Raw genomic sequence first — 27,800 nt, 5'->3', positions numbered from 1 at the left:
ACTAACCCTTCATCTACCACTGTGGACCTGAACTAACCCTTCATCTACCACTGTGGACCTGAACTAACCCTTCATCTACCACTGTGGACCTGAACTAACCCTTCATCTACCACTGTGGACCTGAACTAACCCTTCATCTACCCCTGTGGACCTGAACTTACCCTTCATCTACCACTGTGGACCTGAACTAACCCTTCATCTACCACGTGGACCTGAACTAACCCTTCATCTACCACTGTGGACCTGAACTAACCCTTCATCTACCACTGTGGACCTGAACTAACCCTTCATCTACCACTGTGGTCCTGAACTAACCTTCATCTACCACTGTGGACCTGAACTAACCCTTCATCTACCATGTGGACCTGAACTAACCTTCATCTACCACTGTGGACCTGAACTTACCTTCATCTACCACTGTGGACCTGAACTAACCCTTCATCTACCACTGTGGACCTGAACTTACCCTTCATCTACCACTGTGGACCTGAACTAACCCTTCATCATGTGGACCTGAACTAACCCTTGTGGACCTGAACTAACCCTTCATCTACCACTGTGGACCTGAACTAACCCTTCATCTACCACGGTGGACCTGAACTTACCCTTCATCTACCACTGTGGACCTGAACTAACCCTTCATCTACCACCGTGGACCTGAACTAACCCTTCATCTACCCCTGTGGACCTGAACTAACCCTTCATCTACCACTGTGGACCTGAACTAACCCTTCATCTACCACTGACCTGAACTGAACCTTCATCTACCACTGTGGACCTGAACTAACCCTTCATCTACCACTGTGGACCTGAACTAACCCTTCATCTACCACTGTGGTCCTGAACTAACCCTTCATCTACCACTGTGGACCTGAACTAACCCTTCATCTACCACTGTGGACCTGAACTAACCCTTCATCTACCACTGTGGTCCTGAACTAACCCTTCATCTACCACTGTGGTGCTGAACTAACCCTTCATCTACCACGGTGGTCTCTTAAGAGACCTGAACTAACCCTTCATCTACCACTGTGGTCCTGAACTAACCCTTCATCTACCACTGTGGTCCTGTAACCCTTCATATACCACTGTGGACCTGAACTAACCCTTCATCTACCACTGTGGTCCTGAACTAACCCTTCATCTACCACTGTGGACCAGAACTAACCCTTCATCTACCACTGTGGTCCTGAACTAACCCTTCATCTACCACTGTGGTCTCTTAAGAGACCTGAACTAACCCTTCATCTACCACTGTGGTCCTGACCTAACCCTTCATCTACCACTGTGGTCCTGAACTAACCCTTCATCTACCACTGTGGACCTGAACTAACCCTTCATCTACCACTGTGGACCTGAACTAACCCTTCATCTACCCCTGTGGACCTGAACTAACCCTTCATCTACTCATGTGGACCTGAACTAACCCTTCATCTACCACTGTGGACCTGAACTTACCCTTCATCTACCACTGTGGACCTGAACTAACCCTTCATCTACCACTGTGGACCTGAACTTACCCTTCATCTACCACTGTGGACCTGAACTAACCCTTCATCTACCACCGTGGTCTCTTAAGAGACCTGAACTAACCCTTCATCTACCACTGTGGTCCTGAACTAACCATTCATCTACCACTGTGGTCTCTTAAGAGACCTGAACTAACCCTTAATCTACCACTGTGGACCTGAACTAACCCTTCATCTACCACTGTGGTCCTGAACTAACCCTTCATATACAACTGTGGACCTGAACTAACCCTTCATCTACCACTGTGGTCCTGAACTAACCCTTCATCTACCACTGTGGTCCTGAACTAACCCTTCATATACCACTGTGGACCTGAACTAACCCTTCATCTACCACTGTGGTCCTGAACTAACCCTTCATCTACCGCTGTGGACCAGAACTAACCCTTAATCTACCACTGTGGTCCTGAACTAACCCTTCATCTACCACGGTGGTCTCTTAAGAGACCTGAACTAACCCTTCATCTACCACTGTGGACCTGAACTTACCCTTCATCTACCACTGTGGACCTGAACTAACCCTTCATCTACCACTGTGGACCTGAACTTACCCTTCATCTACCACTGTGGACCTGAACTAACCCTTCATCTACTCATGTGGACCTGAACTAACCCTTCATCTACCACTGTGGACCTGAACTTACCCTTCATCTACCACTGTGGACCTGAACTAACCCTTCATCTACCCCTGTGGACCTGAACTTACCCTTCATCTACCACTGTGGACCTGAACTAACCCTTCATCTACCACCGTGGACCTGAACTAACCCTTCATCTACCCCTGTGGACCTGAACTAACCCTTCATCTACCACTGTGGACCTGAACTAACCCTTCATCTACCACTGTGGACCTGAACTAACCCTTCATCTACCACTGTGGACCTGAACTTACCCTTCATCTACCACTGTGGACCTGAACTAACCCTTCATCTACCACTGTGGACCTGAACTTACCCTTCATCTACCACTGTGGACCTGAACTAACCCTTCATCTACTCATGTGGACCTGAACTAACCCTTCATCTACCACGGTGGACCTGAACTTACCCTTCATCTACCACTGTGGACCTGAACTAACCCTTCATCTACCCCTGTGGACATGAACTTACCCTTCATCTACCACTGTGGACCTGAACTAACCCTTCATCTACCACCGTGGACCTGAACTAACCCTTCATCTACCCCTGTGGACCTGAACTAACCCTTCATCTACCACTGTGGACCTGAACTAACCCTTCATCTACCACTGTGGACCTGAACTAACCCTTCATCTACCACTGTGGACCTGAACTAACCCTTCATCTACCACTGTGGACCTGAACTAACCCTTCATCTACCACTGTGGTCCTGAACTAACCCTTCATCTACCACTGTGGACCTGAACTAACCCTTCATCTACCACTGTGGACCTGAACTAACCCTTCATCTACCACTGTGGTCCTGAACTAACCCTTCATCTACCACTGTGGTCCTGAACTAACCCTTCATCTACCACGGTGGTCTCTTAAGAGACCTGAACTAACCCTTCATCTACCACTGTGGTCCTGACCTAACCCTTCATCTACCACTGTGGTCCTGAACTAACCCTTCATATACCACTGTGGACCTGAACTAACCCTTCATCTACCACTGTGGTCCTGAACTAACCCTTCATCTACCACTGTGGACCTGAACTAACCCTTAATCTACCACTGTGGTCCTGAACTAACCCTTCATCTACCACGGTGGTCTCTTAAGAGACCTGAACTAACCCTTCATCTACCACTGTGGTCCTGACCTAACCCTTCATCTACCACTGTGGTCCTGAACTAACCCTTCATCTACCACTGTGGACCTGAACTAACCCTTCATCTACCACTGTGGACCTGAACTAACCCTTCATCTACCCCTGTGGACCTGAACTAACCCTTCATCTACTCATGTGGACCTGAACTAACCCTTCATCTACCACTGTGGACCTGAACTTACCCTTCATCTACCACTGTGGACCTGAACTAACCCTTCATCTACCACTGTGGACCTGAACTTACCCTTCATGTACCACTGTGGACCTGAACTAACCCTTCATAAACTCATGTGGACCTGAACTAACCCTTCATCTACCACGGTGGACCTGAACTTACCCTTCATCTACCACTGTGGACCTGAACTAACCCTTCATCTACCCCTGTGGACCTGAACTTACCCTTCATCTACCACTGTGGACCTGAACTAACCCTTCATCTACCACCGTGGACCTGAACTAACCCTTCATCTACCACTGTGGACCTGAACTAACCCTTCATCTACCACTGTGGACCTGAACTAACCCTTCATCTACCACTGTGGTCCTGAACTAACCCTTCATCTACCACTGTGGACCTGAACTAACCCTTCATCTACCACTGTGGACCTGAACTAACCCTTCATCTACCACTGTGGACCTGAACTAACCCTTCATCTACCACTGTGGACCTGAACTAACCCTTCATCTACTCATGTGGACCTGAACTAACCCTTCATCTACCACTGTGGACCTGAACTAACCCTTCATCTACCCCTGTGGACCTTTACCCTTCATCTACCACTGTGGACCTGAACTAACCCTTCATCTACCACCGTGGACCTGAACTAACCCTTCATCTACCCCTGTGGACCTGAACTAACCCTTCATCTACCACTGTGGACCTGAACTAACCCTTCATCTACCACTGTGGACCTGAACTAACCCTTCATCTACCACTGTGGACCTGAACTAACCCTTCATCTACCACTGTGGACCTGAACTAACCCTTCATCTACCACTGTGGTCCTGAACTAACCCTTCTTCTACCACTGTGGACCTGAACTAACCCTTCATCTACCACTGTGGACCTGAACTAACCCTTCATCTACCACTGTGGTCCTGAACTAACCCTTCATCTACCACTGTGGTCCTGAACTAACCCTTCATCTACCACTGTGGTCTCTTAAGAGACCTGAACTAACCCTTCATCTACCACTGTGGTCCTGAACTAACCCTTCATCTACCACTGTGGTCCTGAACTAACCCTTCATATACCACTGTGGACCTGAACTAACCCTTCATCTACCACTGTGGTCCTGAACTAACCCTTCATCTACCGCTGTGGACTAGAACTAACCCTTAATCTACCACTGTGGTCCTGAACTAACCCTTCATCTACCACGGTGGTCTCTTAAGAGACCTGAACTAACCCTTCATCTACCACTGTACCTAACCCTTCATCTACCACTGTGGTCCTGAACTAACCCTTCATCTACCACTGTGGACCTGAACTAACCCTTCATCTACCACTGTGGACCTGAACTAACCCTTCATCTACCCCTGTGGACCTGAACTAACCCTTCATCTACTCATGTGGACCTGAACTAACCCTTCATCTACCACTGTGGACCTGAACTTACCCTTCATCTACCACTGTGGACCTGAACTCATCTACCACTGTGGACCTGAACTAACCCTTCATCTACCACTGTGGACCTGAACTAACCCTTCATCTACCACTGTGGACCAGAACTAACCCTTCATCTACCACTGTGGTCCTGAACTAACCCTTCATCTACCACTGTCTAAGAGACCTGAACTAACCCTTCATCTACCACTGTGGTCCTGAACTAACCCTTCATCTACCACTGTGGTCCTGAATTAACCCTTCATATAACACTGTGGACCTGAACTAACCCTTAATCTACCACTGTGGTCCTGAACTAACCCTTCATCTACCACTGTGGTCTCTTAAGAGACCTGAACTAACCCTTAATCTACCACTGTGGACCTGAACTAACCCTTCATCTACCACTGTGGTCCTGAACTAACCCTTCATATACAACTGTGGACCTGAACTAACCCTTCATCTACCACTGTGGATCTGAACTAACCCTTCATCTACCACTGTGGTCCTGAACTAACCCTTCATCTACACCGTGGTCTCTTAAGAGACCTGAACTAACCCTTCATCTACTACTGTGGTCCTGAACTAACCATTCATCTACCACTGTGGTCCTGAACTAACCCTTCATCTACCACTGTGGTCCTGAACCTTCATATACCACTGTCACCTGAACTAACCCTTCATCTACCACTGTGGTCCTGAACTAACCCTTCATCTACCACGTGGTCTCTTAAGAGACCTGAACTAACCCTTCATCTACCACTGTGGTCCTGAACTAACCCTTCATCTACCACTGTGGTCCTGAACTAACCCTTCATCTACCACTGTGGTCCTAAGAGACCTGAACTAACCCTTCATCTACCACCTGAACTAACCTCTTAATCTACCACTGTGTCCTGAACTAACCCTTCATCTACCACTGTGGTCCTAAGAGACCTAACCCTTCATCTACCACTGTGGTCCTGAACTAACCCTTCATCTACAACTGTGGACCTGAACTAACCCTTCATCTACCACTGTGGTCCTAAACTAACCCTTCATCTACAACTGTGGACCAGAACTAACCCTTCATCTACCACTGTGGCCCTGAACTAACCCTTCATCTACCCCTGTGGACCTGAACTAACCCTTCATCTACCACTGTGGTCCTGAACTAACCCTTCATCTACCACTGTGGATCTGAACTAACCCTTCATCTACCACTGTGGTCCTGAACTAACCCTTCATCTACCACTGTGGGAACTAACCCCTTCATCTACCACCGTGGTCTCTTAAGAGACCTGAACTAACCCTTCATCTACCACTGTGGTCCTGAACTAACCATTCATCTACCACTGTGGTCCTGAACTAACCCTTCATCTACCACTGTGGTCCTGAATTAACCCTTCATACCACTGTGGACCTGAACTAACCCTTAATCTACCACTGTGGTCCTGAACTAACCCTTCATCTACCACTGTGGTCTCTTAAGAGACCTGAACTAACCCTTAATCTACCACTGTGGACCTGAACTAACCCTTCATCTACCACTGTGGTCCTGAACTAACCCTTCATATACAACTGTGGACCTGAACTAACCCTTCATCTACCACTGTGGTCCTGAACTAACCCTTCATCTACCACTGTGGTCCTGAACTAACCCTTCATATACCACTGTGGACCTGAACTAACCCTTAATCTACCACTGTGGTCCTTAATCTTCATCTACCACTTAAGAGACCTGAACTAACCCTTCATCTACCACTGTGGTCCTAAACTAACCCTTCATCTACCGCTGTGGACCTGAACTAACCCTTCATCTCCACTGAGGTCCTGAACTAACCCTTCATCTACCCCTGTGGACCTGAACTAACCCTTCATCTACCACTGTGGTCCTGAACTAACCCTTCATCTACCACTGTGGACCTGAGACCTGAACCCTTCATCTACCACTGTGGTCCTGAACTAACCCTTCATCTACCACTGTGGTCCTGAACTAACCCTTCATCTACCACTGTGGTCCTGAACTAACCCTTCATCTACCACTGTGGTCTCTAAGAGACCTGAACTAACCCTTAATTACCACTGTGGTCCTGAACTAACCCTTCATCTACCACTGTGGTCCTGAACTAACCCTTCATATACCACTGTGGACCTGAACCAACCCTTCATCTACCACTGTGGACCTGAACTAACCCTTCATCTACCACTGTGGACCTGAACTAACCCTTCATCTACCACTGTGGTCCTGAACTAACCCTTCATCTACCACTGGTCTTAAGAGACCTGAACTAACCCTTCATCTACCACTGTGGTCCTGAACTAACCCTTCATCTACCACTGTGGACCTGAACTAACCCTTCATCTACCACTGAGGTCCTGAACTAACCCTTCATCTACCACTGTGGACCTGAACTAACCCTTCATCTACCACTGTGGACCTGAACTAACCCTTCATCTACCACGGTGGTCCTGAACTCTTCATCTACCACTGTGGACCTGAACTAACCCTTCATCTACCACTGTGGTCCTGAACTAACCCTTCATCTACCACTGTGGTCCTGAACTAACCCTTCATCTACCACTGTAAGAGACCTGAACTAACCTTCATCTACCACTGGTCCTGAATCTACCATTTCATCTACCACTGTGGTCCTGAACTAACCTTCATCTACCACTGTGGTCCTGAATTAACCCTTCATCTACCACTGTGGACCTGAACTAACCCTTCATCTACCACTGTGGTCCTGAACTAACCCTTCATCTACCACTGTGGTCTCTTAAGACACCTGAACTAACCCTTCATCTACCACTGTGGTCCTTAACCATTCATCTACCACTGTGGACCTGAACTAACCCTTCATCTACCACTGTGGTCCTGAATTAACCCTTCATATACCACTGAACTAACCCTTAATCTACCACTGTGGTCCTGAACTAACCCTTCATCTACCACTGTGGTCTCTTAAGAGACCTGAACTAACCCTTAATCTACCACTGTGGACCTGAACTAACCCTTCATCTACCACTGTGGTCCTGAACTAACCCTTCATATACAACTGTGGACCTGAACTAACCCTTCATCTACCACTGTGGTCCTGAACTAACCCTTCATCTACCACTGTGGTCCTGAACTAACCCTTCATATACCACTGTGGACCTGAACTAACCCTTAATCTACCACTCTTAAGAGACCTGAACTAACCCTTCATCTACCACTGTGGTCCTGAACTAACCCTTCATCTACCACTGTGGTCCTGAACTAACCCTTCATCTACCAACTTAAGAGACCTGAACTAACCCTTCATCTACCACTGTGGTCCTGTACTAACCATTAATCTACCACTGTGGTCCTGAACTAACCCTTCATCTACCACTGTGGTACTTAATTAACCCTTCATCTACCGCTGTGGTCCTAAACTAACCCTTCATCTACCGCTGTGGACCGGAACTAACCCTTCATCTACCACTGAGGTCCTGAACTAACCCCTCATCTACCCCTGTGGACCTGAACTAACCCTTCATCTACCCACTGTGGACCTGAACTAACTCTTCATCTACCACGGTGGTCCTGAACTAACCCTTCATCTACCACTGTGGATCTGAACTAACCCTTCATCTACCACTGTGGTCCTGAATTAACCCTTCATATACCACTGTGGACCTGAACTAACCCTTCATCTACCACTGTGGTCCTGAACTAACCCTTCATCTACCACCGTGGTCTCTTAAGAGACCTGAACTAACCCTTCATCTACCACTGTGGTCCTGAACTAACCATTCATCTACCACTGTGGTCCTGAACTAACCCTTCATCTACCACTCTGGTCCTGAATTAACCCTTCATTTACCACTGTGGACCTGAACTAACCCTTAATCTACCACTGTGGTCCTGAACTAACCCTTCATCTACCACTGTGGTCTCTTAAGAGACCTGAACTAACCCTTAATCTACCACTGTGGACCTGAACTAATCCTTCATCTACCACTGTGGTCCTGAACTAACCCTTCATATACAACTGTGGACCTGAACTAACCCTTCATCTACCACTGTGGTCCTAAACTAACCCTTCATCTACCGCTGTGGACCGGAACTAACCCTTCATCTACCACTGAGGTCCTGAACTAACCCTTCATCTACCACCGTGGTCTCTTAAGAGACCTGAACTAACCCTTCATCTACCACTGTGGATCTGAACTAACCCTTCATCTACCACTGTGGTCCTGAACTAACCCTTCATCTACCACTGTGGTCCTGAACTAACCCTTCATCTACCACCGTGGTCTCTTAAGAGACCTGAACTAACCCTTCATCTACCACTGTGGTCCTGAACTAACCATTCATCTACCACTGTGGTCCTGAACTAACCCTTCATCTACCACTGTGGTCCTGAACTAACCCTTCATCTACCACTGTGGACCTGAACTAACCCTTCATCTACCACTGTGGTCCTGAACTAACCCTTCATCTACCACTGTGGTCCTGAACTAACCCTTCATCTACCACTGTGGTCCTGAATTAACCCTTCATATACCACTGTGGACCTGAACTAACCCTTTTTTAATCTACCACTGTGGTCCTGAACTAACCCTTCATCTACCACTGTGGTCTCTTAAGAGACCTGAACTAACCCTTCATCTACCACTGTGGACCTGAACTAACCCTTCATCTACCACTGTGGTCCTGAACTAACCCTTCATATACAACTGTGGACCTGAACTAACCCTTCATCTACCACTGTGGTCCTGAACTAACCCTTCATCTACCACTGTGGTCCTGAACTAACCCTTCATATACCACTGTGGACCTGAACTAACCCTTCATCTACCACTGTAAGGACCTGAACTAACCCTTCATCTACCACTGTGGTCCTGAACTAACCCTTCATCTAACTGTGGACCTAAGAGACTGAACCTTCATCTACCACTGTGGTCCTGAACTAACCCTTCATCTACCACGGTCTTTAAGAGACCTGAACTAACCCTTCATCTACCACTGTGGTCCTGACTAACCCTTCATCTACCACTGTGGTCCTGAACTAACCCTTCATCTACCACTGTGGACCTGAACTAACCCTTCATCTACCACTGTGGACCTGAACTAACCCTTCATCTACCACCGTGTAAGAGACCTGAACTAACCCTTCATCTACCACTGTGGTCCTGAACTAACCATTCATCTACCACGTGGTAAGAGACCTGAACTAACCCTTAATCTACCACTGTGGACCTGAACTAACCCTTCATCTACCACTGTGGTCCTGAACTAACCCTTCATCTACCACTGTGGACCTGAACTTACCCTTCATCTACCACTGTGGACCTGAACTAACCCTTCATCTACCACTGTGGACCTGAACTAACCCTTCATCTACTCATGTGGACCTGAACTAACCCTTCATCTACCACGGTGGACCTGAACTAACCCTTCATCTACCAAGAGACCTGAACTAACCTTCATCTACCACCGTGGACCTGAACTAACCCTTCATCTACCACTGTGGACCTGAACTAACCCTTCATCTACCACTGTGGACCTGAACTAACCCTTCATCTACCACTGTGGACCTGAACTAACCCTTCATCTACCACTGTGGACCTGAACTAACCCTTCATCTACCACTGTGGACCTGAACTAACCCTTCATCTACCACTGTGGTCCTGAACTAACCCTTCATCTACCACTGTGGACCTGAACTAACCCTTCATCTACCACCGTGGATCTGAACTAACCCTTCATCTACCACTGTGGTCCTGAACTAACCCTTCATCTACCACTGTGGTCCTGAACTAACCCTTCATCTACCACTGTGGTCTCTTAAAGACCTGAACTAACCCTTCATCTACCACTGTGGTCCTGAACTAACCTTCATCTACCACTGTGGTCCTGAACTAACCCTTCATCTACCACCGTGGACCTGAACTAACCCTTCATCTACCACTGTGGACCTGAACTAACCCTTCATCTACCACTGTGGTCCTGAACTAACCCTTCATCTACCACTGTGGACCTGAACTAACCCTTCATCTACCACTGTGGACCTGAACTAACCCTTCATCTACCACTGTGGACCAGAACTAACCTTCATCTACCACTGTGGTCCTGAACTAACCCTTCATCTACCACTGTGACCTGAACTAACCTTCATCTACCACTGTGGACCTGAACTAACCCTTCATCTACCACTGTGGTCCTGAACTAACCCTTCATCTACCACTGTGGTCCTGAACTAACCCTTCATCTACCACTGTGGACCTGAACTAACCCTTCATCTACCACTGTGGACCTGAACTAACCCTTCATCTACCACTGTGGTCCTGAACTAACCCTTCATCTACCACTGTGGTCCTAGAGAACTAACCCTTCATCTACCACTGTGGACCTGAACTAACCCTTCATCTACCACTGTGGTCCTGAACTAACCCTTCATCTACCACTGTGGTCCTGAACTAACCCTTCATCTACCACTGTGGTCCTAAGAGACTGGAACTAACCCTTCATCTACCACTGTGGTCCTGAACTAACCCTTCATCTACCACTGTGGTCCTGAACTAACCCTTCATCTACCACTGTGGTCCTGAATTAACCCTTCATCTACCACTGTGGACCTGAACTAACCTTCATCTACCACTGTGGTCCTGAACTAACCCTTCATCTACCTGAGACCTGAACTAACCCTTCATCTACCACTGTGGTCCTGAACTAACCATTCATCTACCACTGTGGTCCTGAACTAACCCTTCATCTACCACTGTGGTCCTGAATTAACCCTTCATATACCACTGTGGACCTGAACTAACCCTTAATCTACCACTGTGGTCCTGAACTAACCCTTCATCTACCACTGTGGTCTCTTAAGAGACCTGAACTAACCCTTTATCTACCACTGTGGACCTGAACTAACCCTTCATCTACCACTGTGGTCCTGAACTAACCCTTCATATACAACTGTGGACCTGAACTAACCCTTCATCTACCACTGTGGTCCTGAACTAACCCTTCATCTACCACTGTGGTCCTGAACTAACCCTTCATATACCACTGTGGACCTGAACTAACCCTTCATCTACCACTGTGGTCCTGAACTAACCCTTCATCTACCACCGTGGTCTCTTAAGAGACCTGAACTAACCCTTAATCTACCACTGTGGTCCTGAACTAACCCTTCATCTACCACGGTGGTCTCTTAAGAGACCTGAACTAACCCTTCATCTACCACTGTGGTCCTGACCTAACCCTTCATCTACCACTGTGGTCCTGAACTAACCCTTCATCTACCACTGTGGACCTGAACTAACCCTTCATCTACCACTGTGGACCTGAACTAACCCTTCATCTACCACTGTGGTCTCTTAAGAGACCTGAACCCTTCATCTACCACTGTGGTCCTGAACTAACCATTCATCTACCACTGTAAGAGACCTGAACTAACCCTTCATCTACCACTGTGGACCTGAACTAACTTTTCATCTACCACTGTGGTCCTGAACTAACCCTTCATCTACCACTGTGGACCTGAACTAACCCTTCATCTACCACTGTGGACCTGAACTAACCCTTCATCTACCACTGTGGACCTGAACTAACCCTTCATCTACTCATGTGGACCTGAACTAACCCTTCATCTACCACTGTGGACCTGAACTAACCCTTCATCTACCACTGTGGACCTGAACTAACCCTTCATCTACCACTGTGGACCTGAACTAACCCTTCATCTACCACTGTGGACCTGAACTAACCCTTCATCTACCACTGTGGACCTGAACTAACCCTTCATCTACCACTGTGGGACCTGAACTAACCCTTCATCTACCACTGTGGACCTGAACTAACCCTTCATCTACCACTGTGGTCTTCATCTACCACTGTGGTCCTGAACTAACCCTTCATCTACCACTGTGGACCTGAACTAACCCTTCATCTACCACTGTGGTCCTGAACTAACCCTTCATCTACCACTGTGGTCCTGAACTAACCCTTCATTCACGGTGGTCTCTTAAGAGACCTGAACTAACCCTTCATCTACTGTGGACCTGAACTAACCCTTCATCTACCACTGTGGACCTGAACTAACCCTTCATCTACCACCGTGGACCTGAACTAACCCTTCATCTACCACTGTGGACCTGAACTAACCCTTCATCTACCACAGACCTGAACTAACCCTTCATCTACCACTGTGGACCTGAACTAACCCTTCATCTACCACTGTGGACCTGAACTAACCCTTCATCTACCACTGTGGACCTGAACTAACCCTTCATCTACCACTGTGGTCCTGAACTAACCCTTCATCTACCACTGTGGACCTGAACTAACCCTTCATCTACCACTGTGGACCTGAACTAACCCTTCATCTACCACTGTGGTCCTGAACTAACCCTTCATCTACCACTGTGGTCCTGAACTAACCCTTCATCTACCACTGTGGACCTGAACTAACCCTTCATCTACCACTGTGGACCTGAACTAACCCTTCATCTACCACTGTGGTCCTGAACTAACCCTTCATCTACCACTGTGGTCTCTTAAGAGACCTGAACTAACCCTTCATCTACCGCTGTGGACCGGAACTAACCCTTAATCTACCACTGTGGTCCTGAACTAACCCTTCATCTACCACGGTGGTCCTGAACTAACCCTTCATCTACCACCGTGGTCTCTTAAGAGACCTGAACTAACCCTTCATCTACCACTGTGGTCCTGAACTAACCATTCATCTACCACTGTGGTCCTGAACTAACCCTTCATCTACCACTGTGGTCCTGAATTAACCCTTCATATACCACTGTGGACCTGAACTAACCCTTCATCTACCACTGTGGTCCTGAACTAACCCTTCATCTACCACCGTGGTCTCTTAAGAGACCTGAACTAACCCTTCATCTACCACTGTGGTCCTGAACTAACCATTCATCTACCACTGTGGTCCTGAACTAACCCTTCATCTACCACTCTGGTCCTGAATTAACCCTTCATATACCACTGTGGACCTGAACTAACCCTTAATCTACCACTGTGGTCCTGAACTAACCCTTCATCTACCACTGTGGTCTCTTAAGAGACCTGAACTAACCCTTTATCTACCACTGTGGACCTGAACTAATCCTTCATCTACCACTGTGGTCCTGAACTAACCCTTCATATACAACTGTGGACCTGAACTAACCCTTCATCTACCACTGTGGTCCTAAACTAACCCTTCATCTACCGCTGTGGACCGGAACTAACCCTTCATCTACCACTGAGGTCCTGAACTAACCCTTCATCTACCCCTGTGGACCTGAACTAACCCTTCATCTACCCACTGTGGACCTGAACTAACCCTTCATCTACCACGGTTGTCCTGAACTAACCCTTCATCTACCACTGTGGATCTGAACTAACCCTTCATCTACCACTGTGGACCTGAACTAACCCTTCATCTCATCTGAACTAACCCTTCATTACCACTGTGGTCTCTTAAGAGACCTGAACTAACCCTTCATCTATCTGAACTAACCCTTCATCTACCACTGTGGTCCTGAACTAACCCTTCATCTACCACTGTGGTCCTGAACTAACCCTTCATCTACCACCGTGGTCTCTTAAGAGACCTGAACTAACCCTTCATCTACCACTGTGGTCCTGAACTAACCATTCATCTACCACTGTGGTCCTGAACTAACCCTTCATCTACCACTGTGGTCCTGAATTAACCCTTCATATACCACTGTGGACCTGAACTAACCCTTCATCTACCACTGTGGTCCTGAACTAACCCTTCATCTACCACTGTGGTCTCTTAAGAGACCTGAACAAACCTCAACTAACCCATTCATCTACCACTGTGGTCCTGAACTAACCCTTCATCTACCACTGTGGTCCTGAACTAACCCTTCATCTACCACTGTGGACCTGAACTAACCCTTCATCTACCACTGTGGTCCTGAACTAACCCTTCATCTACCACTGTGGTCTCTTAAGAGACCTGAACTAACCCTTTATCTACCACTGTGGACCTGAACTAATCCTTCATCTACCACTGTGGTCCTGAACTAACCCTTCATATACAACTGTGGACCTGAACTAACCCTTCATCTACCACTGTGGTCCTAAACTAACCCTTCATCTACCGCTGTGGACCGGAACTAACCCTTCATCTACCACTGAGGTCCTGAACTAACCCTTCATCTACCCCTGTGGACCTGAACTAACCCTTCATCTACCCACTGTGGACCTGAACTAACCCTTCATCTACCACGGTTGTCCTGAACTAACCCTTCATCTACCACTGTGGATCTGAACTAACCCTTCATCTACCACTGTGGTCCTGAACTAACCCTTCATCTACCACTGTGGTCCTGAACTAACCCTTCATCTACCACCGTGGTCTCTTAAGAGACCTGAACTAACCCTTCATCTACCACTGTGGTCCTGAACTAACCATTCAACTACCACTGTGGTCCTGAACTAACCCTTCATCTACCACTGTGGTCCTGAATTAACCCTTCATATACCACTGTGGACCTGAACTAACCCTTAATCTACCACTGTGGTCCTGAACTAACCCTTCATCTACCACTGTGGTCTCTTAAGAGACCTGAACTAACCCTTAATCTACCACTGTGGATCTGAACTAACCCTTCATCTACCACTGTGGTCCTGAACTAACCATTCATATACAACTGTGGACCTGAACTAACCCTTCATCTACCACTGTGGTCCTGAACTAACCCTTCATATACCACTGTGGACCTGAACTAACCCTTAATCTACCACTGTGGTCCTGAACTAACCCTTCATCTACCACTGTGGTCCTGAACTAACCCTTCATCTACCACTGTGGTCCTGAACTCTTTAAGAGACCTGAACTAACCCTTCATCTACCACTGTGGTGGTCCTAAGAGACCTGACTAACCCTTCATCTACCACTGTGGTCCTGAACTAACCCTTCATCTACCACTGTGGTCCTGAACTAACCCTTCATATACCACTGTGGACCTGAACAACCCTTCATCTACCACTGTGGTCCTGAACTAACTGTGGTCCTTCATCTACCACCGTGGTCTCTTAAGAGACCTGAACTAACCCTTAATCTACCACTGTGGACCTGAACTAACCCTTCATCTACCACTGTGGTCCTGAATTAACCCTTCATATACAACTGTGGACCTGAACTAACCCTTCATCTACCACTGTGGTCCTGAACTAACCCTTCATCTACCACTGTGGTCTCTTAAGAGACCTGAACTAACCCTTCATCTACCACTGTGGTCTCTAAGAGACTAACCCTTCATCTACCACTGTGGATCTGAAGAACCTAATCTACCACTGTGGTCCTTAATCTACCACTGTGGTCCTGAACTAACCCTTCATCTACCACTGTGGTCTCTGAACCTGAACTAACCCTTCATCTACCACTGTGGACCTGAACTAACCCTTCATCTACCACTGTGGTCCTGAACTAACCCTTCATATACAACATCTACCACTGTGGTCCTGAACTAACCCTTCATCTACCACTGTGGTCCTGAACTAACCCTTCATCTACCACTGTGGTCCTGAACTAACCCTTCATCTACCACTGTGGTCTCTTAAAGACCTGAACTAACCCTTCATCTACCCTGGTCCTGAACTAACCCTTCATCTACCACTGTGGTCCTGAACCCCATCTAACCCTTCATCTACCACTGTGGTCCTGAACTAACCCTTCATCTACCACTGTGGACCTGAACTAACCCTTAATCTACCACTGTGGTCCTGAACTAACCCTTCATCTACCACTGTGGTCTCTTAAGAGACCTGAACCCTTCATCTACCACTGTGGTCCTGAACTAACCATTCATCTACCACTGTGGTCCTGAACTAACCCTTCATCTGAATTAACCCTTCATATACCACTGTGGACCTGAACTAACCCTTCATCTACCACTGTGGTCCTGAACTAACCCTTCATCTACCACTGTGGTCCTTAAGAGACCTGAACTAACCCTTCATCTACCACTGTGGACCTGAACTAACCCTTCATCTACCACTGTGGTCCTGAACTAACCCTTCATATACAACTGTGGACCTGAACTAACCCTTCATCTACCACTGTGGTCCTGAACTAACCCTTCATCTACCACTGTGGACCTGAACTAACCCTTCATCTACCACTGTGGACCTGAACTAACCCTTCATCTACCACCGTGTCTCTTGAGACCTGAACTAACCCTTCATCTACCACTGTGGTCCTGAACATCTACCACTGTGGTCCCTTCATCTACCACTGTGGTCCTGAACTAACCCTTCATCTACCACTGTGGACCTGAACTAACCCTTCATCTACCACTGTGGTCTCTTAAGAGACCTGAACCCTTCATCTACCACTGTGGTCCTGAACTAACCCTTCATCTACCACTGTGGTCTCCTGAAAGAGACCTGAACTAACCCTTAATCTACCACTGTGGACCTGAACTAACCCTTCATCTACCACTGTGGTCCTGAACTAACCCTTCATATACAACTGTGGACCTCTAACCCTTCATCTACCACTGTGGACCTGAACTAACCCTTCATCTACCACTGTGGTCTCTTAAGAGACCTGAACTAACCCTTCATCTACCACTGTGGTCCTGAACTAACCATTCATCTACCACTGTGGTCTCTTAAGAGACCTGAACTAACCCTTAATTACCACTCTGAACTAACCCTTCATCTACCACTGTGGTCCTGAACTAACCCTTCATATACAACTGTGGACCTGAACTAACCCTTCATCTACCACTGTGGTCCTGAACTAACCCTTCATCTACCACTGTGGTCCTGAACTAACCCTTCATATACCACTGTGGACCTGAACTAACCCTTCATCTACCACTGTGGTCCTGAACTAACCCTTCATCTACCACTGAACTAACCCTTAATCTACCACTGTGGTCCTGAACTAACCCTTCATCTACCACTGTGGTCTCTTAAGAACCTAACTAACCCTTCATCTACCACTGTGGTCCTGAACTAACCCTTCATCTACCACTGTGGTCCTGAACTAACCCTTCATCTACCACTGTGGTCCTGAACTAACCCTTCATCTACCACTGTGGACCTGAACTAACCCTTCATCTACCACTGTGGACCTGAACTAACCCTTCATCTACCCTGTGGTCCTGAACTAACCCTTCATCTACCACTGTGGACCTGTACCACTGTGGACCTGAACTAACCCTTCATCTACCACTGTGGACCTGAACTAACCCTTCATCTACCACTGTGGACCTGGTCTTCATCTACCACTGTGGACCTGAACTAACCCTTCATCTACCACTGTGGTCCTGAACTAACCCTTCATCTACCACTGTGGACCTGAACTAACCCTTCATCTACCACTGTGGACCTGAACTAACCCTTCATCTACCACTGTGGACCTGAACTAACCCTTCATCTACCACTGTGGTCCTGAACTAACCCTTCATCTACCACTGTGGTCTCTTAAGAGACCTGAACTAACCCTTCATCTACCACTGAACCCTTCATCTACCACTGTGGTCCTGAACTAACCCTTCATCTACCACTGTGGACCTGAACTAACCCTTCATCTACCACTGTGGTCCTGAACTAACCCTTCATCTACCACTGTGGACCTGAACTAACCCTTCATCTACCACTGTGGACCTGAACTAACCCTTCATCTACCACTGTGGTCCTGAACTAACCCTTCATCTACCACTGTGGTCCTGAACTAACCCTTCATCTACCACTGTGGTCCTGAACTAACCCTTCATCTACCACCACGGTGGTCCTGAACTAACCCTTCTTACCACTGTGGACCTGAACTAACCCTTCATCTACCACTGTGGTCCTGAACTAACCCTTCATCTACCACGTGGTCTCTTAAGAGACCTGAACTAACCCTTCATCTACCACTGTGGTCCTGAACTAACCATTCATCTACCACTGTGGTCCTGAACTAACCCTTCATCTACCACTGTGGTCCTGAACTAACCTTCATCTACCACTGTGGTGAACCATCTACCACTGTGGTCCTGAACTAACCCTTCATCTACCACTGTGGTCTCTTAAGAGACCTGAACTAACCCTAACCCTTCATCTACCACTGTGGTCCTGAACTAACCCTTCATCTACCACTGTGGTCCTGAACTAACCCTTCATCTACCACTGTGGTCCTGAACTAACCCTTCATCTACCACTGTGGTCTCTGAACTAAGACTGTGGACCTGAACTAACCCTTCATCTACCACTGTGGACCTGAACTAACCCTTCATCTACCACTGTGGTCCTGAACTAACCCTTCATCTACCACTGTGGACCTGAACTAACCCTTCATCTACCACTGTGGTCCTGAACTAACCCTTCATCTACCACTGTGGTCCTGAACTAACCCTTCATCTACCACTGTGGTCCTGAACTAACCCTTCATCTACCACTGTGGACCTGAACTAACCCTTCATCTACCACTGTGGTCCTGACCTCATCTACCACTGTGGTCCTGAACTAACCCTTCATCTACCACTGTGGTCCTGAACTAACCCTTCATCTACCACTGTGGTCCTGAACTAACCCTTCATCTACCACTGTGGTCCTGAACTAACCCTTCATCTACCACCGTGGTCTCTTAAGAGACCTGAACTAACCCTTCATCTACCACTGTGGTCCTGAACACCATTCATCTACCACTGTGGTCCTGAACTAACCCTTCATCTACCACTGTGGTCCTGAATTAACCCTTCATATACCACTGTGGACCTGAACTAACCCTTAATCTACCACTGTGGTCCTGAACTAACCCTTCATCTACCACTGTGGTCTCTTAAGAGACCTGAACTAACCCTTAATCTACCACTGTGGACCTGAACTAACCCTTCATCTACCACTGTGGTCCTGAACTAACCCTTCATATACAACTGTGGACCTGAACTAACCCTTCATCTACCACTGTGGATCTGAACTAACCCTTCATCTACCACTGTGGTCCTGAACTAACCCTTCATCTACCACCGTGGTCTCTTAAGAGACCTGAACTAACCCTTCATCTACCACTGTGGTCCTGAACTAACCATTCATCTACCACTGTGGTCCTGAACTAACCCTTCATCTACCACTGTGGTCCTGAATTAACCCTTCATATACCACTGTGGACCTGAACTAACCCTTCATCTACCACTGTGGTCCTGAACTAACCCTTAATCTACCACGTGGTCTCTTAAGAGACCTGAACTAACCCTTCATCTACCACTGTGGTCCTGAACTAACCATTCATCTACCACTGTGGTCCTGAACTAACCCTTCATCTACCACTGTGGTCCTGAACTAACCCTTCATCTACCACTGTGGTCTCTTAAGAGACCTGAACTAACCCTTCATCTACCACTGTGGACCTGAACTAACCCTTAATCTACCACTGTGGTCCTGAACTAACCCTTCATCTACCACTGTGGTCCTGAACTAACCCTTCATCTACCACTGTGGACCTGAACTAACCCTTCATCTACCACTGTGGTCCTGAACTAACCCTTCATCTACCACTGTGGTCCTGAACTAACCCTTCATCTACCACTGTGGACCTGAACTAACCCTTAATCTACCACTGTGGTCCTGAACTAACCATTCATCTACCACTGTGGTCCTGAACTAACCCTTCATCTACCACTGTGGTCCTGAACTAACCCTTCATCTACCACTGTGGACCTGAACTAACCCTTAATCTACCACTGTGGTCCTGAACTAACCCTTCATCTACCACTGTGGTCTCCTGAACTAACCCTTCATCTACCACTGTGGTCCTGAACTAACCCTTCATCTACCACTGTGGTCCTGAACTAACCCTTCATCTACCACTGTGGACCTGAACTAACCCTTCATCTACCACTGTGGTCCTAAACTAACCCTTCATCTACCACTGTGGACCTGAACTAACCCTTCATCTACCACGTGAGGTCCTGAACTAACCCTTCATCTACCACTGTGGACCTGAACTAACCCTTCATCTACCACTGTGGTCCTGAACTAACCCTTCATCTACCACTCTCACCCTTCATCTACCACTGTGGTCCTGAACTAACCCTTCATCTACCACTGTGGTCCTGAACTAACCCTTCATCTACCACGTGGTCCTTAAGAGACCTGAACTAACCCTTCATCTACCACTGTGGTCCTGAACTAACCATTCATCTACCATCTACTTCATCTACCACTGTGGTCCTGAATTAACCCTTCATATACCACTGTGGACCTGAACTAACCCTTCAATCTACCACTGTGGTCCTGAACTAACCCTTCATCTACCACCGTGGTCTCTTAAGAGACCTGAACTAACCCTTCATCTACCACTGTGGACCTGAACTAACCCTTCATCTACCACTGTGGTCCTGAACTAACCCTTCATATACCACTGTGGACCTGAACTAACCCTTCATCTACCACTGTGGTCCTGAACTAACCCTTCATCTACCACTGTGGTCCTGAACTAACCTTCATCTACCACTGTGGTCCTGAACTAACCCTTCATCTACCACTGTGGTCCTGAACTAACCCTTCATCTACCACTGTGGACCTGAACTAACCCTTCATCTACCACTGTGGACCTGAACTAACCCTTCATCTACCACTGTGGTCCTGAACTAACCCTTCATCTACCACTGTGGTCCTGAACTAACCCTTCATCTACCACTGTGGTCCTGAACCCTTCAACCACTGTTCCATCTACCGTGGTCTCTTAAGAGACCTGAACTAACCCTTCATCTACCACTGTGGTCCTGAACTAACCATTCATCTACCACTGTGGTCCTGAACTAACCCTTCATCTACCACTGTGGTCCTGAATTAACCCTTCATATACCACTGTGGACCTGAACTAACCCTTAATCTACCACTGTGGTCCTGAACTAACCCTTCATCTACCCGTGGTCTCTAAGAGACCTGAACTAACCCTTAATCTACCACTGTGGACCTGAACTAACCCCTTCATCTACCACTGTGGACCTGAACTAACCCTTAATCTACCACTGTGGTCCTGAACTAACCCTTCATCTACCACTGTGGTCCTGAACTAACCCTTCATCTACCACTGTGGTCCTGAACTAACCCTTCATATACCACTGTGGACCTGAACTAACCCTTAATCTACCACTGTGGTCCTGAACTAACCCTTCATCTACCACTGTGGTCCTGAACTAACCCTTCATCTACCACTGTGGTCCTGAACTAACCCTTCATATACCACTGTGGACCTGAACTAACCCTTAATCTACCACTGTGGTCCTGAACTAACCCTTCATCTACCACGGTGGTCTCTTAAGAGACCTGGACTAACCCTTCATCTACCACTGTGGTCCTGAACTGACCATTCATCTACCACTGTGGTCCTGAACTAACCCTTCATCTACCACTGTGGTCCTGAATTAACCCTTCATATACCACTGTGGACCTGAACTAACCCTTAATCTACCACTGTGGTCCTGAACTAACCCTTCATCTACCACTGTGGTCTCTTAAGAGACCTGAACTAACCCTTAATCTACCACTGTGGACCTGAACTAACCCTTCATCTACCACTGTGGTCCTGAACTAACCCTTCATATACAACTGTGGACCTGAACTAACCCTTCATCTACCACTGTGGACCTGAACTAACCCTTCATCTACCACTGTGGTCCTGAACTAACCCTTCATCTACCACTGTGGTCTCTAAGAGACCTGGAACTAACCCTTCATCTACCACTGTGGTCCTGAACTAACCCTTCATCTACCACTGTGGTCCTGAACTAACCCTTCATCTACCACTGTGGTCCTGAATTAACCCTTCATATACCACTGTGGACCTGAACTAACCCTTCATCTACCACTGTGGTCCTGAACTAACCCTTCATCTACCACGTGGTCTCTTAAGAGACCTGAACTAACCCTTCATCTACCACTGTGGTCCTGAACTAACCATTCATCTACCACTGTGGTCCTGAACTAACCCTTCATCTACCACTGTGGTCCTGAACTAACCCTTCATCTACCACCGTGGTCTCTTAAGAGACCTGAACTAACCCTTCATCTACCACTGTGGTCCTGAACTAACCCTTCATCTACCACTGTGGTCCTGAACTAACCCTTCATCTACCACTGTGGTCCTGAACTAACCCTTCATCTACCACTGTGGACCTGAACTAACCCTTCATCTACCACTGTGGTCCTGAACTAACCCTTCATCTACCACGGTGGTCTCTTAAGAGACCTGGACTAACCCTTCATCTACCACTGTGGTCCTGAACTGACCATTCATCTACCACTGTGGTCCTGAACTAACCCTTCATCTACCACTGTGGTCCTGAATTAACCCTTCATATACCACTGTGGACCTGAACTAACCCTTAATCTACCACTGTGGTCCTGAACTAACCCTTCATCTACCACTGTGGTCTCTTAAGAGACCTGAACTAACCCTTAATCTACCACTGTGGACCTGAACTAACCCTTCATCTACCACTGTGGTCCTGAACTAACCCTTCATATACAACTGTGGACCTGAACTAACCCTTCATCTACCACTGTGGATCTGAACTAACCCTTCATCTACCACTGTGGTCCTGAACTAACCCTTCATCTACCACCGTGGTCTCTTAAGAGACCTGAACTAACCCTTCATCTACCACTGTGGTCCTGAACTAACCATTCATCTACCACTGTGGTCCTGAACTAACCCTTCATCTACCACTGTGGTCCTGAATTAACCCTTCATATACCACTGTGGACCTGAACTAACCCTTCATCTACCACTGTGGTCCTGAACTAACCCTTCATCTACCACGTGGTCTCTTAAGAGACCTGAACTAACCCTTCATCTACCACTGTGGTCCTGAACTAACCATTCATCTACCACTGTGGTCCTGAACTAACCCTTCATCTACCACTGTGGTCCTGAACTAACCCTTCATCTACCACCGTGGTCTCTTAAGAGACCTGAACTAACCCTTCATCTACCACTGTGGACCTGAACTAACCCTTAATCTACCACTGTGGTCCTGAACTAACCATTCATCTACCACTGTGGTCCTGAACTAACCCTTCATCTACCACTGTGGTCCTGAACTAACCCTTCATCTACCACTGTGGACCTGAACTAACCCTTCATCTACCACTGTGGTCCTGAACTAACCCTTCATCTACCACGTGGTCTCTTAAGAGACCTGAACTAACCCTTCATCTACCACTGTGGTCCTGAACTAACCATTCATCTACCACTGTGGTCCTGAACTAACCCTTCATCTACCACCGTGGTCTCTTAAGAGACCTGAACTAACCCTTCATCTACCACTGTGGACCTGAACTAACCCTTAATCTACCACTGTGGTCCTGAACTAACCCTTCATCTACCACTGTGGTCTCTTAAGAGAACTGAACTAACCCTTAATCTACCACTGTGGACCTGAACTAATCCTTCATCTACCACTGTGGTCCTGAACTAACCCTTCATATACAACTGTGGACCTGAACTAACCCTTCATCTACCACTGTGGTCCTAAACTAACCCTTCATCTACCGCTGTGGACCAGAACTAACCCTTCATCTACCACTGAGGTCCTGAACTAACCCTTCATCTACCCCTGTGGACCTGAACTAACTCTTCATCTACCACGGTGGTCCTGAACTAACCCTTCATCTACCACTGTGGTCCTGAACTAACCCTTCATCTACCACTGTGGTCCTGAACTAACCCATCTCATCTGGTCCTGAACTAACCCTTCATCTACCACCGTGGTCTCTTAAGAGACCTGAACTAACCCTTCATCTACCACTGTGGTCCTGAACTGACCATTCATCTACCACTGTGGTCCTGAACTAACCCTTCATCTACCACTGTGGTCCTGAATTAACCCTTCATATACCACTGTGGACCTGAACTAACCCTTAATCTACCACTGTGGTCCTGAACTAACCCTTCATCTACCACTGTGGTCTCTTAAGAGACCTGAACTAACCCTTCATCTACCACTGTGGACCTGAACTAACCCTTCATCTACCACTGTGGTCCTGAATTAACCCTTCATATACCACTGTACTTCATCTACCACTGTGGTCCTGAACTAACCCTTCATCTACCACTGTGGTCTCTTAAGAGAACTAACCCTTCATCTACCACTGTGGTCCTGAACTAACCATTCATCTACCACTGTGGTCCTGAACTAACCCTTCATCTACCACTGTGGTCCTGAACTAACCCTTCATCTACCACTGTGGTCTCTTAAGAGACCTGAACTAACCCTTCATCTACCACTGTGGACCTGAACTAACCCTTCATCTACCACTGTGGTCCTGAACTAACCCTTCATCTACCACTGTGGTCTCTTAAGAGACCTGAACTAACCCTTAATCTACCACTGTGGACCTGAACTAATCCTTCATCTACCACTGTGGTCCTGAACTAACCCTTCATATACAACTGTGGACCTGAACTAACCCTTCATCTACCACTGTGGTCCTAAACTAACCCTTCATCTCTGGACCAGAACTAACCCTTCATCTACCACTTGACGACCTGAACTAACCCTTCATCTACCCCTGTGGACCTGAACTAACCCTTCATCTACCACGGTGGTCCTGAACTAACCCTTCATCTACCACTGTGGATCTGAACTAACCCTTCATCTACCACTGTGGTCCTGAACTAACCCTTCATCTACCACTGTGGTCCTGAACTAACCCTTCATCTACCACCGTGGTCTCTTAAGAGACCTGAACTAACCCTTCATCTACCACTGTGGTCCTGAACTAACCATTCATCTACCACTGTGGTCCTGAACTAACCCTTCATCTACCACTGTGGTCCTGAATTAACCCTTCATATACCACTGTGGACCTGAACTAACCCTTAATCTACCACTGTGGTCCTGAACTAACCCTTCATCTACCACTGTGGTCTCTTAAGAGACCTGAACTAACCCTTAATCTACCACTGTGGACCTGAACTAACCCTTCATCTACCACTGTGGTCCTGAACTAACCCTTCATATACAACTGTGGACCTGAACTAACCCTTCATCTACCACTGTGGTCCTGAACTAACCCTTCATCTACCACTGTGGTCCTGAACTAACCCTTCATATACCACTGTGGACCTGAACTAACCCTTAATCTACCACTGTGGTCCTGAACTAACCCTTCATCTACCACTGTGGTCTCTTAAGAGACCTGAACTAACCTTTCATCTACCACTGTGGTCCTAAACTAACCCTTCATCTACTAGGACCCTTCATCACCACTGTGGTCCTGAACTAACCCTTCATCTTCCACTGTGGGTCCTGAACTAACCCTTCATCTACCACTGTGGTCCTGAACTAACCCTTCATCTACCACTGTGGTCCTGAACTAACCCTTCATCTACCACTGTGGTCCTGAACTAACCCTTCATCTACCACTGTGGACCTGAACTAACCCTTCATCTACCACTGTGGTCCTGAACTAACCCATTCATCTACCACTGTGGAACTAACCCTTCATCTACCACTGTGGTCCTGAACTAACCCTTCATCTACCACTGTGGACCTGAACTAACCCTTCATCTACCACTGTGGTCCTGAACTAACCCTTCATCTACCACTGTGGTCTCTAAGAGACCTGAACTAACCCTTCATCTACCACTGTGGTCCTGAACTAACCCATTCATCTACCACTGTGGTCCTGAACTAACCCTTCATCTACCACTGTGGTCCTGAATTAACCCTTCATATACCACTGTGGACCTGAACTAACCCTTCATCTACCACTGTGGTCCTGAACTAACCCTTCATCTACCACTGTGGTCTCTTAAGAGACCTGAACTAACCCTTAATCTACCACTGTGGACCTGAACTAACCCTTCATCTACCACTGTGGTCCTGAACTAACCCTTCATATACAACTGTGGACCTGAACTAACCCTTCATCTACCACTGTGGTCCTGAACTAACCCTTCATCTACCACTGTGGTCCTGAACTAACCCTTCATATACCACTGTGGACCTGAACTAACCCTTAATCTACCACTGTGGTCCTGAACTAACCCTTCATCTACCACTGTGGTCTCTTAAGAGACCTGAACTAACCCTTCATCTACCACTGTGGTCCTGAACTAACCCTTCATCTACCACTGTGGTCCTGAACTAACCCTTCATCTACCACCGTGGTCTCTTAAGAGACCTGAACTAACCCTTCATCTACCACTGTGGTCCTGTACTAACCATTAATCTACCACTGTGGTCCTGAACTAACCCTTCATCTACCACTGTGGTCCTTAATTAACCCTTCATCTACCGCTGTGGTCCTAAACTAACCCTTCATCTACCACTGTGGTCCTAAACTAACCCTTCATCTACCGCTGTGGACCGGAACTAACCCTTCATCTACCACTGAGGTCCTGAACTAACCCTTCATCTACCCCTGTGGACCTGAACTAACCCTTCATCTACCCACTGTGGACCTGAACTAACTCTTCATCTACCACGGTGGTCCTGAACTAACCCTTCATCTACCACTGTGGATCTGAACTAACCCTTCATCTACCACTGTGGTCCTGAATTAACCCTTCATATACCACTGTGGACCTGAACTAACCCTTCATCTACCACTGTGGTCCTGAACTAACCCTTCATCTACCACCGTGGTCTCTTAAGAGACCTGAACTAACCCTTCATCTACCACTGTGGTCCTGAACTAACCATTCATCTACCACTGTGGTCCTGAACTAACCCTTCATCTACCACTGTGGTCCTGAATTAACCCTTCATATACCACTGTGGACCTGAACTAACCCTTAATCTACCACTGTGGTCCTGAACTAACCCTTCATCTACCACTGTGGTCTCTTAAGAGACCTGAACTAACCCTTAATCTACCACTGTGGACCTGAACTAATCCTTCATCTACCACTGTGGTCCTGAACTAACCCTT

At 47.2% G+C, this 27,800-nt stretch overlaps 1 protein-coding gene across 1 annotated transcript in view; it reads right to left on the bottom strand.

The window, feature by feature from the left end:
- LOC115124943 (actin-binding LIM protein 3-like) overlaps positions 1-27,800 on the bottom strand; it is a 133,662-nt gene that overhangs the window by 12,975 nt on the left and 92,887 nt on the right. The window lies entirely within an intron of this gene.

This window comes from Oncorhynchus nerka, linkage group LG5, assembly GCF_034236695.1.
Source record: "Oncorhynchus nerka isolate Pitt River linkage group LG5, Oner_Uvic_2.0, whole genome shotgun sequence".
Classification (NCBI taxonomy): Eukaryota; Metazoa; Chordata; class Actinopteri; order Salmoniformes; family Salmonidae; genus Oncorhynchus; species Oncorhynchus nerka.
The sequence above is the reverse complement of the archived record's forward strand: the minus strand, read 5'-3'. Positions and strand labels throughout refer to the sequence as shown.